This window comes from Agelaius phoeniceus, chromosome 4 (genome assembly GCF_051311805.1).
Source record: "Agelaius phoeniceus isolate bAgePho1 chromosome 4, bAgePho1.hap1, whole genome shotgun sequence".
In the NCBI taxonomy this organism is placed as follows: domain Eukaryota; kingdom Metazoa; phylum Chordata; class Aves; order Passeriformes; family Icteridae; genus Agelaius; species Agelaius phoeniceus.
The window spans coordinates 48,726,701-48,739,887 of NC_135268.1; positions in this window are offsets into that span (position 1 = coordinate 48,726,701).

Sequence of the window (13,187 nt, forward strand, 5' to 3'; positions counted from 1 at the left end):
CGCTATAAGCGCAGGCAGATGCAGCAAAGCTTGCCAAAATTGTTCCCCGCTGAAGGCCAAAAGAGAAAGGAAGGACTGCCAAACAGGCTGGAATGGAGATACCATCAAAGGAATTGCAATTGGAGGAGAAAAAAAAAAAACCTGGGAAATTTGGGCCATTTGGTGACTATAAGAAAATGCACCGGGATTATATCAGAGCGCTGCAAAAGAGCAAAACATGCCAAAACTAAGCTCACAGACGTTGCAAAAGCAGGGCAAAAAGGCAAGGAGGAAGAAAAAACTTGCAGGAGAAGATATGAGGGACATGGCATGGATGCTGAAAAAAACGGAAAAAAAAAAAAGAAAAAATCTTTCCCAAAGTCAAAGGCATCAAAAGGCATGGCATGTCATCAAGTGCAGGGACATGCACCAAAGATTCCTCTCTTGGTCCCCATTGAAATCGCAAGATTCCGTTTCCCTTCCCGAAATGAAATTTCCTTTCGGGAAGGGAAACGGAATCTTGCGAACCCAAACAAAAAGGCTTACAAACACTCTGGAAAGGAGATAGGATCAAATGAAGTGCAATTGAAAAAAAGCCGAAAAAATCCAGAAAATCAGGAGTTTTAGTGTCTTCAAGAAATGGTCCCTGAAGAAATGAGCTGCATGGCAAAGGACCAAAACATGCCAAAACTAAGCTGACCGACGCTGCAAAAACAGGGGAAAGAGTCAAGGAGGAAGAAACAGCTTGGGGGGAAGATATAATAGACATGGCATGGATGCTGAAAAAAAAGGAAAAAAAAAAAGAGAGAAATCTTTCCCATACGCTATAAGCGCAGCCACATGCAGCAAAGCTTGCCAAAATTGATCCCCGCTGAAGGCCAAAAGAGAAAGGAAGGACTGCCAAACAGGCTGGAATGGAGATACCATCAAAGGAATTGCAATTGGAGGAGAAAAAAAAAAAAAACTGGGAAATTTGGGCCATTTGGTGACTATAAGAAAATGCACCGGGATTATATCAGAGCGCTGCAAAAGAGCAAAACATGCCAAAACTAAGCTCACAGACGTTGCAAAAGCAGGGCAAAAAGGCAAGGAGGAAGGAACAGCTTGGGGGGAAGATATAATAGACATGGCATGGATGCTGAAAAAAAAGGAAAAAAAAAAAGAGAGAAATCTTTCCCATACGCTATAAGCGCAGCCACATGCAGCAAAGCTTGCCAAAATTGATCCCCGCTGAAGGCCAAAAGAGAAAGGAAGGACTGCCAAACAGGCTGGAATGGAGATACCATCAAAGGAATTGCAATTGGAGGAGAAAAAAAAAAAACCTGGGAAATTTGGGCCATTTGGTGACTATAAGAAAATGCACCGGGATTATATCAGAGCGCTGCAAAAGAGCAAAACATGCCAAAACTAAGCTCACAGACGTTGCAAAAGCAGGGCAAAAAGGCAAGGAGGAAGAAAAAACTTGCAGGAGAAGATATGAGGGACATGGCATGGATGCTGAAAAAAACGGAAAAAAAAAAAAGAAAAAATCTTTCCCAAAGTCAAAGGCATCAAAAGGCATGGCATGTCATCAAGTGCAGGGACATGCACCAAAGATTCCTCTCTTGGTCCCCATTGAAATCGCAAGATTCCGTTTCCCTTCCCGAAAGGAAATTTCATTTCCTTTCGGGAAGGAAACGGAATCTTGCGAACCCAAACAAAAAGGCTTACAAACACTCTGGAAAGGAGATAGGATCAAATGAAGTGCAATTGAAAAAAAGCCGAAAAAATCCAGAAAATCAGGAGTTTTAGTGTCTTCAAGAAATGGTCCCTGAAGAAATGAGCTGCATGGCAAAGGACCAAAACATGCCAAAACTAAGCTGACCGACGCTGCAAAAGCAGGGGAAAGAGTCAAGGAGGAAGAAACAGCTTGGGGGGGAAGATATAATAGACATGGCATGGATGCTGAAAAAAAAGAAAAAAAAAAACAGAGAAATCTTTCCCATACGCTATAAGCACAGGCACATGCAGCAAAGCTTGCCAAAATTGATCCCCGCTGAAGGCCAAAAGAGAAAGGAAGGACTGCCAAACAGGCTGGAATGGAGATACCATCAAAGGAATCGCAATTGGAGGAGAAAAAAAAAAAAAACTGGGAAATTTGGGCCATTTGGTGACTATAAGAAAATGCACCGGGATTATATCAGAGCGCTGCAAAAGAGCAAAACATGCCAAAACTAAGCTCACAGACGTTGCAAAAGCAGGGCAAAAAGGCAAGGAGGAAGGAACAGCTTGGGGGGAAGATATAATAGACATGGCATGGATGCTGAAAAAAAAGGAAAAAAAAAAAAGAGAGAAATCTTTCCCATACGCTATAAGCGCAGGCAGATGCAGCAAAGCTTGCCAAAATTGATCCCCGCTGAAGGCCAAAAGAGAAAGGAAGGACTGCCAAACAGGCTGGAATGGAGATACCATCAAAGGAATTGCAATTGGAGGAGAAAAAAAAAAAACCTGGGAAATTTGGGCCATTTGGTGACTATAAGAAAATGCACCGGGATTATATCAGAGCGCTGCAAAAGAGCAAAACATGCCAAAACTAAGCTCACAGACGTTGCAAAAGCAGGGCAAAAAGGCAAGGAGGAAGAAAAAACTTGCAGGAGAAGATATGAGGGACATGGCATGGATGCTGAAAAAAACGGAAAAAAAAAAAAGAAAAAATCTTTCCCAAAGTCAAAGGCATCAAAAGGCATGGCATGTCATCAAGTGCAGGGACATGCACCAAAGATTCCTCTCTTGGTCCCCATTGAAATCGCAAGATTCCGTTTCCCTTCCCGAAAGGAAATTTCATTTCCTTTCGGGAAGGAAACGGAATCTTGCGAACCCAAACAGAAAGGCTTACAAACACTCTGGAAAGGAGATAGGATCAAATGAAGTGCAATTGAAAAAAAGCCGAAAAAATCCAGAAAATCAGGAGTTTTAGTGTCTTCAAGAAATGGTCCCTGAAGAAATGAGCTGCATGGCAAAGGACCAAAACATGCCAAAACTAAGCTGACCGACGCTGCAAAAACAGGGGAAAGAGTCAAGGAGGAAGAAACAGCTTGGGGGGAAGATATAATAGACATGGCATGGATGCTGAAAAAAAAGGAAACAAAAAAAGAGAGAAATCTTTCCCATACGCTATAAGCGCAGGCACATGCAGCAAAGCTTGCCAAAATTGATCCCCGCTGAAGGCCAAAAGAGAAAGGAAGGACTGCCAAACAGGCTGGAATGGAGATACCATCAAAGGAATTGCAATTGGAGGAGAAAAAAAAAAAACCTGGGAAATTTGGGCCATTTGGTGACTATAAGAAAATGCACCGGGATTATATCAGAGCGCTGCAAAAGAGCAAAACATGCCAAAACTAAGCTCACAGACGTTGCAAAAGCAGGGCAAAAAGGCAAGGAGGAAGGAACAGCTTGGGGGGAAGATATAATAGACATGGCATGGATGCTGAAAAAAAAGGAAAAAAAAAACCAGAGAAATCTTTCCCATATGCTATAAGCGCAGGCACATGCAGCAAAGCTTGCCAAAATTGATCCCCGCTGAAGGCCAAAAGAGAAAGGAAGGACTGCCAAACAGGCTGGAATGGAGATACCATCAAAGGAATTGCAATTGGAGGAGAAAAAAAAAAAAACTGGGAAATTTGGGCCATTTGGTGACTATAAGAAAATGCACCGGGATTATATCAGAGCGCTGCAAAAGAGCAAAACATGCCAAAACTAAGCTCACAGACGTTGCAAAAGCAGGGCAAAAAGGCAAGGAGGAAGAAAAAACTTGCAGGAGAAGATATGAGGGACATGGCATGGATGCTGAAAAAAAGGAAAAAAAAAAAAGAAAAAATCTTTCCCAAAGTCAAAGGCATCAAAAGGCATGGCATGTCATCAAGTGCAGGGACATGCACCAAAGATTCCTCTCTTGGTCCCCATTGAAATCGCAAGATTCCGTTTCCCTTCCCGAAAGGAAATTTCATTTCCTTTCGGGAAGGAAACGGAATCTTGCGAACCCAAACAGAAAGGCTTACAAACACTCTGGAAAGGAGATAGGATCAAATGAAGTGCAATTGAAAAAAAGCCGAAAAAATCCAGAAAATCAGGAGTTTTAGTGTCTTCAAGAAATGGTCCCTGAAGAAATGAGCTGCATGGCAAAGGACCAAAACATGCCAAAACTAAGCTGACCGACGCTGCAAAAACAGGGGAAAGAGTCAAGGAGGAAGAAACAGCTTGGGGGGAAGATATAATAGACATGGCATGGATGCTGAAAAAAAAGGAAAAAAAAAAAGAGAGAAATCTTTCCCATACGCTATAAGCGCAGGCACATGCAGCAAAGCTTGCCAAAATTGATCCCCGCTGAAGGCCAAAAGAGAAAGGGAGGACTGCCAAACAGGCTGGAATGGAGATACCATCAAAGGAATTGCAATTGGAGGAGAAAAAAAAAAAAAACTGGGAAATTTGGGCCATTTGGTGACTATAAGAAAATGCACCGGGATTATATCAGAGCGCTGCAAAAGAGCAAAACATGCCAAAACTAAGCTCACAGACGTTGCAAAAGCAGGGCAAAAAGGCAAGGAGGAAGGAACAGCTTGGGGGGAAGATATAATAGACATGGCATGGATGCTGAAAAAAAAGGAAAAAAAAAAAGAGAGAAATCTTTCCCATACGCTATAAGCGCAGGCACATGCAGCAAAGCTTGCCAAAATTGATCCCCGCTGAAGGCCAAAAGAGAAAGGAAGGACTGCCAAACAGGCTGGAATGGAGATACCATCAAAGGAATTGCAATTGGAGGAGAAAAAAAAAAAAAACTGGGAAATTTGGGCCATTTGGTGACTATAAGAAAATGCACCGGGATTATATCAGAGCGCTGCAAAAGAGCAAAACATGCCAAAACTAAGCTCACAGACGTTGCAAAAGCAGGGCAAAAAGGCAAGGAGGAAGGAACAGCTTGGGGGGAAGATATGAGGGACATGGCATGGATGCTGAAAAAAACGGAAAAAAAAAAAAGAAAAAATCTTTCCCAAAGTCAAAGGCATCAAAAGGCGTGGCATGTCATCAAGTGCAGGGACATGCACCAAAGATTCCTCTCTTGGTCCCCATTGAAATCGCAAGATTCCGTTTCCCTTCCCGAAAGGAAATTTCATTTCCTTTCGGGAAGGAAACGGAATCTTGCGAACCCAAACAGAAAGGCTTACAAACACTCTGGAAAGGAGATAGGATCAAATGAAGTGCAATTGAAAAAAAGCCGAAAAAATCCAGAAAATCAGGAGTTTTAGTGTCTTCAAGAAATGGTCCCTGAAGAAATGAGCTGCATGGCAAAGGACCAAAACATGCCAAAACTAAGCTGACCGACGCTGCAAAAACAGGGGAAAGAGTCAAGGAGGAAGAAACAGCTTGGGGGGAAGATATAATAGACATGGCATGGATGCTGAAAAAAAAGGAAAAAAAAAAAAGAGAGAAATCTTTCCCATACGCTATAAGCGCAGGCACATGCAGCAAAGCTTGCCAAAATTGATCCCCGCTGAAGGCCAAAAGAGAAAGGAAGGACTGCCAAACAGGCTGGAATGGAGATACCATCAAAGGAATTGCAATTGGAGGAGAAAAAAAAAAAACCTGGGAAATTTGGGCCATTTGGTGACTATAAGAAAATGCACCGGGATTATATCAGAGCGCTGCAAAAGAGCAAAACATGCCAAAACTAAGCTCACAGACGTTGCAAAAGCAGGGCAAAAAGGGAAGGAGGAAGAAAAAACTTGCAGGAGAAGATATGAGGGACATGGCATGGATGCTGAAAAAAACGGAAAAAAAAAAAAGAAAAAATCTTTCCCAACGTCAAAGGCATCAAAAGGCATGGCATGTCATCAAGTGCAGGGACATGCACCAAAGATTCCTCTCTTGGTCCCCATTGAAATCGCAAGATTCCGTTTCCCTTCCCGAAAGGAAATTTCATTTCCTTTCGGGAAGGAAACGGAATCTTGCGAACCCAAACAGAAAGGCTTACAAACACTCTGGAAAGGAGATAGGATCAAATGAAGTGCAATTGAAAAAAAGCCGAAAAAATCCAGAAAATCAGGAGTTTTAGTGTCTTCAAGAAATGGTCTCTGAGGAAATGAGCTGCATGGCAAAGGACCAAAACATGCCAAAACTAAGCTGACCGACGCTGCAAAAACAGGGGAAAGAGTCAAGGAGGAAGAAACAGCTTGGGGGGAAGATATAATAGACATGGCATGGATGCTGAAAAAAAAGGAAAAAAAAAAAGAGAGAAATCTTTCCCATACGCTATAAGCGCAGGCACATGCAGCAAAGCTTGCCAAAATTGATCCCCGCTGAAGGCCAAAAGAGAAAGGAAGGACTGCCAAACAGGCTGGAATGGAGATACCATCAAAGGAATTGCAATTGGAGGAGAAAAAAAAAAAAACCTGGGAAATTTGGGCCATTTGGTGACTATAAGAAAATGCACCGGGATTATATCAGAGCGCTGCAAAAGAGCAAAACATGCCAAAACTAAGCTCACAGACGTTGCAAAAGCAGGGCAAAAAGGCAAGGAGGAAGGAACAGCTTGGGGGGAAGATATAATAGACATGGCATGGATGCTGAAAAAAAAGGAAAAAAAAAAAGAGAGAAATCTTTCCCATACGCTATAAGCGCAGGCACATGCAGCAAAGCTTGCCAAAACTGATCCCCGCTGAAGGCCAAAAGAGAAAGGAAGGACTGCCAAACAGGCTGGAATGGAGATACCATCAAAGGAATTGCAATTGGAGGAGAAAAAAAAAAAACCTGGGAAATTTGGGCCATTTGGTGACTCTTGTTCTCTTATTATTTCTAGAGTCCCATATTGTTGTTATTAGATTTCCAAAGTCCATACCTCCTGGGTGCATTCTCATGGCTGCAGATCTTCACAGACTCCTTTTGCTGCATGCTGTTCTCTCTCGGGTCAGGGCTCCTCCAAGGCTCTCCCCGACTGGCTTACCCACCCCGTTTTATCCCGGTCATCTTCATCAGTTACATCTGCAGCCCAGTTAAGGACATCGCAGCTGCAGCCCATCGAGGGCAACCGGGACCTCTGGGGCAAAGCCTCTATACACATATTCAAATTCATTTCCTCTACTATATTTCCCCCTTTTTCTTTTACATGAGTTAACAGTTGTACAAATCTTCAATTACAATACAGACATTTCTCCATGACTCACAGGCCATGTAAAACACCCACATTTTCCCATGACTCACAGGCCATGTATAACCCACATAGCTCCTTGCTCAAAGGCCATACTCTTTCACAGCTCCCTGACCCAAAGGCTATGTTCCGTCGCAGCTCTTGGCCGCCACAGCTCTCGGCTGTCTTACGCTCTGCTAACTATCACGTCAGGGTCACCACTTGTTGTTCTTCTATTATTTCTAGAGTCCCATATTGTTGTTATTAGATTTCCAACGTCCATACCTCTTGGGTGCATTCTCATGGCTGCAGATCTTCACAGACTCCTTCTGCTGCATGCTGTTTTCACTCAGGCCAGGGCACCACCAAGGCTCTCCCCGACTGGCTTACCCACCCCCTTTTATCCCGGTCATCTTCATCAGTTACAGCTGCAGCCCAATTAAGGACATCGCAGCTGCAGCCCATCAAGGGCAACCAGGACCTCTGGGGCAAAGCCTCTATACACATATTCAAATACATTTGCTCTACTATAGGTGACTATAAGAAAATGCACCGGGATTATATCAGAGCACTGCAAAATAGCAAAACATGCCAAAACTAAACTCACAGATGTTACAAAAGCAGGGCAAAAAGGCAAGGAGGAAGGAACAGCTTGGGGGGAAGATATAATAGACGTGGCATGGATGCTGAAAAAAAAGGAAAAAAAAAAAGAGAGAAATCTTTCCCATACGCTATAAGCGCAGGCACATGCAGCAAAGCTTGCCAAAATTGATCCCCGCTGAAGGCCAAAAGAGAAAGGAAGGACTGCCAAACAGGCTGGAATGGAGATACCATCAAAGGAATTGCAATTGGAGGAGAAAAAAAAAAAAACTGGGAAATTTGGGCCATTTGGTGACTATAAGAAAATGCACCGGGATTATATCAGAGCACTGCAAAATAGCAAAACATGCCAAAACTAAGCTCACAGATGTTGCAAAAGCAGGGCAAAAAGGCAAGGAGGAAGAAAAAACTTGCAGGAGAAGATATGAGGGACATGGCATGGATGCTGAAAAAAAAGGAAAAAAAAAAAAAGAAAAAATCTTTCCCAAAGTCAAAGGCATCAAAAGGCATGGCATGTCATCAAGTGCAGGGACATGCACCAAAGATTCCTCTCTTGGTCCCCATTGAAATCGCAAGATTCCGTTTCCCTTCCCGAAAGGAAATTTCATTTCCTTTCGGGAAGGAAACGGAATCTTGCGAACCCAAACAGAAAGGCTTACAAACACTCTGGAAAGGAGATAGGATCAAATGAAATGCAATTGAAAAAAAGCCGAAAAAATCCAGAAAATCAGGAGTTTTAGTGTCTTCAAGAAATGGTCTCTGAGGAAATGAGCTGCATGGCAAAGGACCAAAACATGCCAAAACTAAGCTGACAGATGTCGCAAAAGCCGTGGAAAAAGTCAAGGAGGAAGACAAAACTACGGGGGGAAGATATAATAGACATGGCATGGATGCCTGAAAAAAATTAAAAAGTAAAAAATACTACACCCTTTTTTTTCCCCAATTTTACAATTTAATGAAGACCTAGTGTTTCCCAGCGAGTTTTCTGATAATCCAGTCCCTCTGTTCCTTGCAGTTTTCAGCCTAGTAATTGAGGAGACATCGCAGGGGAGAAACACCCACCGATCCTGGAAGACATAAGGATAATCTTCCTGCAGGTTCATCTCAGGGCAGAGAAAATACTGCCAGGCATGTCCAGTCACCGTGTGGATATTTCAGAAATGGTAGTCCCTGTGCAGAATAGTCATGCAGTAACTAGGCTGTGGATCTGGAGGATGATGGTGAGAGGCTTTGGGACAGTGTTTGAGCACACTGTGCATTGCTGTGCTCTGCACCTGAGAGCACTTGCAGTTCTTTGTGATCCCCGCCTCATCTGCACATTAGAATCCAACTTATAACACACATCTTAAATTGCATCTATTTCACTCTCCATCACTCTAAAAATACAGTACCACCTACTGGTGGAGACACTGTTGGCACTGATGGTTTTCTAGTCACCAAGCCTCATTGGGGCCAATTGAGCTTCATGTCACTGAATTCTACACAAGAGCATAAATAAGTCAGAAGCTGTGGAGTCTTCTCAGCTGCAGCACTTCCAACATGACATTAATTGCTGAAATCACATCAGAACTAGAAAAACCAGAACAATATTTGCAGAATATAAGCTGGTCAAAACTGTGATCCCAATCCAAACACTCGTCTGTTTACAGAGCTTCAACATAGTAAGCTGAAAGGCAATGTGCCATTATTTATAAGTCATACATATGTTTAATGTATCTAGTGTTTTGGTTATGGGTATCTGAAACTATACGTAGAATTAATAGGATTGAGAAGAATTACAGATGATGACAATGCAAGATGCAAAAAGAGATTATAGTTGGCCTACTAAAACAATAATCCATTAGTACAGTCATTCTCCCATCAGTCAAGGTTACTTCACTGGAATACAGAATGACAGAAAAAATATCCATGAAAAAATATTGACAGTCAACTAATATAATTGTCAGTGAAGTCAATGACAGCTATGTAACTGGCTTTTAAAGGAGGGCAGAATTGACACCACTGTGTTAAGCTTATCCAGAATTTGTTCTGCAAACCTCTTCACAGGTTAGTAAGGTCCTGGCCACTGTCAGACAAGGAAGTGGCCAGGCTTAGCAGGATTCATTTTCCTCTGTTTGAGAGCTTTGAAGAATTCCAGGGTAAACCAATAAAGAAAAAAAAAAAAGTTAGTTTTGCTTTGCAGGACTTATTATTTTATATGAAAACTGGCAGTTCTATACCAGATTAAAGGGTGTATCAATTTTTTTGTGACACATAACAAGGCATATGTCCCAAACATTTAGTGCCACCACATATTCACAGAATCACTGCTCAGCACTGAACATTGATATCTTTCAGACAGGAAGACAGGGAAATACCCTGGAGAATGACAGAGGTAAATCTGATCAAGATTCAATACTGGTTGGATGCAGCAACCATCTGAGATTCTTTCATATCTATGATCTTAGGATAAGAGATGTATTTCAGCTCTTCAAAGACAACAGTAAAGCATAAGCCAGAATTTAGAGGATTATTCACTTTATCTCTTTGTCATGTTGCATATCGTACTAAAACTGGTGTATGTGGCTTCCATTGTGCATAAGATTATACATTTCCTTGTTGCCCATTACTATCTTATTTTAAATTATTTTTATTCTTTAAATTTCAATGCATGTTCTCTCTCCTGGAAAATGGAATGACTGTCTTCAGGGCTGGAAAGTCATAGCAGCAGAAGTGTTTAATTTGCTTCCATCATCAGGAGGCTGGCCTTTGCTGAGGTTTTGTTTTATGATTAAATCCATAAACTCAGTCACCTGGGCTGCAAGATTTTAAGTTGGTTCCTATGATTGCTAATGACATTTTTTCCTGCTGCCCTTGGTTATAGAAACAAGTGTATCATAATCCTGGAGTCCCGGGGGCTGGACTACTTTCCTGAGTTATGCTTTTTGTGAAGCCAAGTTAGAATGTAATTCATAGAATGTAAAAACTTTAGCTATGTCTCAGTTGTGACAAAGATATAAATTCAAGTTTCAACATTTACCTCTTTTTGCTGCTTAAGAGCTTTTTTCTTTTTTTCTTTTAAAAAAATGGTCCATGTACAAGATTCCAGATTGAAAAATTAATCACTCAAACTTCAGAGAACATTATTTTTCTCATTCTTATAGTATCCAGCAGTGAAATATGAAAGGTGAGGTATGCAAATACCATGTTCTCTTTTGAAGTATATCCTCATGGGGCCTTTCTTGACTCTCCAGCCACTACACATGCACTCTTGCACATTTCTAATGGAGGAGGAATGCAACTACTTAAACCATTTTGCAAAGTCATAATCCATACTGAAGTTGAAGATTAATTCAGTGTCTTATAACTTCATCATCAAGACATTTTCCACTAAAAGTGTATCCACAATTCACTGGATTTTAAAGCATCAAAATATGTTATGTTATATTATTTAAGAACTTTAAGTAATTGAAAATGTTATTTCCTTTTCTTCAGCCCTATGGTATATGCATGAAAATAAATTTTTAATTTATTTTAATTTTATTCCTTTCATAAAAGGAAATTTCCATTTATGGCATTTTATCTATTACAGTAAAAGAACCTGTTACCACTGCTAAAAAGCATCTTCAATATTTAAGAGAACAACTGAGCAGACAATACTGAATACATAGTTATTTACAATATTTTTTTTTCATTTTCAAAACAGAGCACACCCCAGTATTTGTCACTTCTTGTGCTTGCAGATAGGGCTAGTAACCTTCTGCTGAGTTGAAGGATAATACTGACTGCCACTGTCACTTTCATCTCCCTCTAAATCTCAAAATCCATCACTAGGTCAAGGAAATCCGCCTCTAATAACCATGTCCTTCCTTGGGAATAATTCAGAGAACTGCACAGGGGGCTGGCTCTTTGTGAAATCAATCAATAAGCCATTTATTTATGAAATGTTGATTATATTTAGCTTTTCATGGTGATGCTGCTTATGTAGTAAGGAAATGTGGCTGATTTAAAGGACTGAAATCTCTAGCAGAAGCAGCAGATTGCATTCCTAAGGTAAGCATGCACACTGCTTGTTGAAACTGCTTATTGCAGAACTGCTGAGGACTCTTAGCATGTTAGAAAAGACAGATCATGCTGTAGCATGCTGCAAATTTCAATGGTAATGAAGATTTTTTTGCTGTTTTTTGTAAAGAAAAAAAATAGATCTGTATATGATGCCCAGATCTGTTCCAGGGAATACTTATTTAAAGCATTTTGTCTATGAAAATAATGATTAGACATGTGAATGTAGTGGGCCAGTAAAAAAGGGAGAAATACATAAAATAAAAAAGCAGAAGCAACAGAAGCTGGTCTTCCATTCATCACAATCCTTCATTTTCTTGCAGTCCTAAAGATTTTGATGTATAGTGATTAGTATAATTAATTTTCAGCTCATAATGCTTGAAAACTTGGTTGTTTATCATAGTAGTTACATTTTAAAAAAATCCAAGTAGTAAAAGGAAACTATTTGGGATGATACAGTAAAAACCATATGGTAGAAATCTAAAATATGTCTATAGAAAGCATCTATTACTTTTTGAATTTGCTACCTAATTATGATAATGTGAAAATATGCATCCCAATATTAAAAAGCACTGTAATAAGTTGTGACAATGTATCAATTAAAGAAAAAAATATGTGTGACTACAGAATAGGTAACATGATAGTGATAGAATTTAGTAAAAATTATGAAATGCTTGAAAATGCCCTAAGATTAATTTGGACCCAGTGAATTTAATGTGATATTTTCTACTGTGCCCATTATGGGCAAATGCTGTAACAAAGTAACAACAGTCCCCAAACTAGATTTAATTTCTGTGTCTGTCCAACTTGCCCAGTGCACATTAGCACTCCTGTGTCTTAGACTTGGGAACTTTAACTCCCCATAATTTGCTTTTAGACTAGTGGAATTTAAAGATAATCTTGTGCTACACATCCTGACTGACAGGAAAAGAACCTGGTGCAGCACTTACCTAAGCTTGGCATTCAAACTTGGTATTTTGAGACTACAGGGTAGTTAATACTTCAATTTCTATGCCACTTAATGTTTTCAGTGCCTCAGTAATATAAAATGTCCAGTCCTGCCTCAAATGTCAGCTCCTCTTTCCCAGCAAATCCTATGCATGGCTGCTTACCCAGAACACACAGTATCCCACAGTATCTCTGCTTACAACAGATACCAACAGATACAGAGGAATTTGTTTATTTGAAAAAATGCCAAGAAAATCCTATTAACCTGAAGAAGATGGGAATGTAGAAGATACAGATTTTTTTCCCCAGCCTTCAGGCTCCATACTCTGGATTGGTGTGATTTTGGACACGTTCTATTTTATCATACTTATCATCATCTTTAAACTCTAGAACAAGTGCAAATCAGTATGTCTGGAGAGCACAATATCAATTTTTTTTTTTCTTTCTTTCTTTTTTTTTT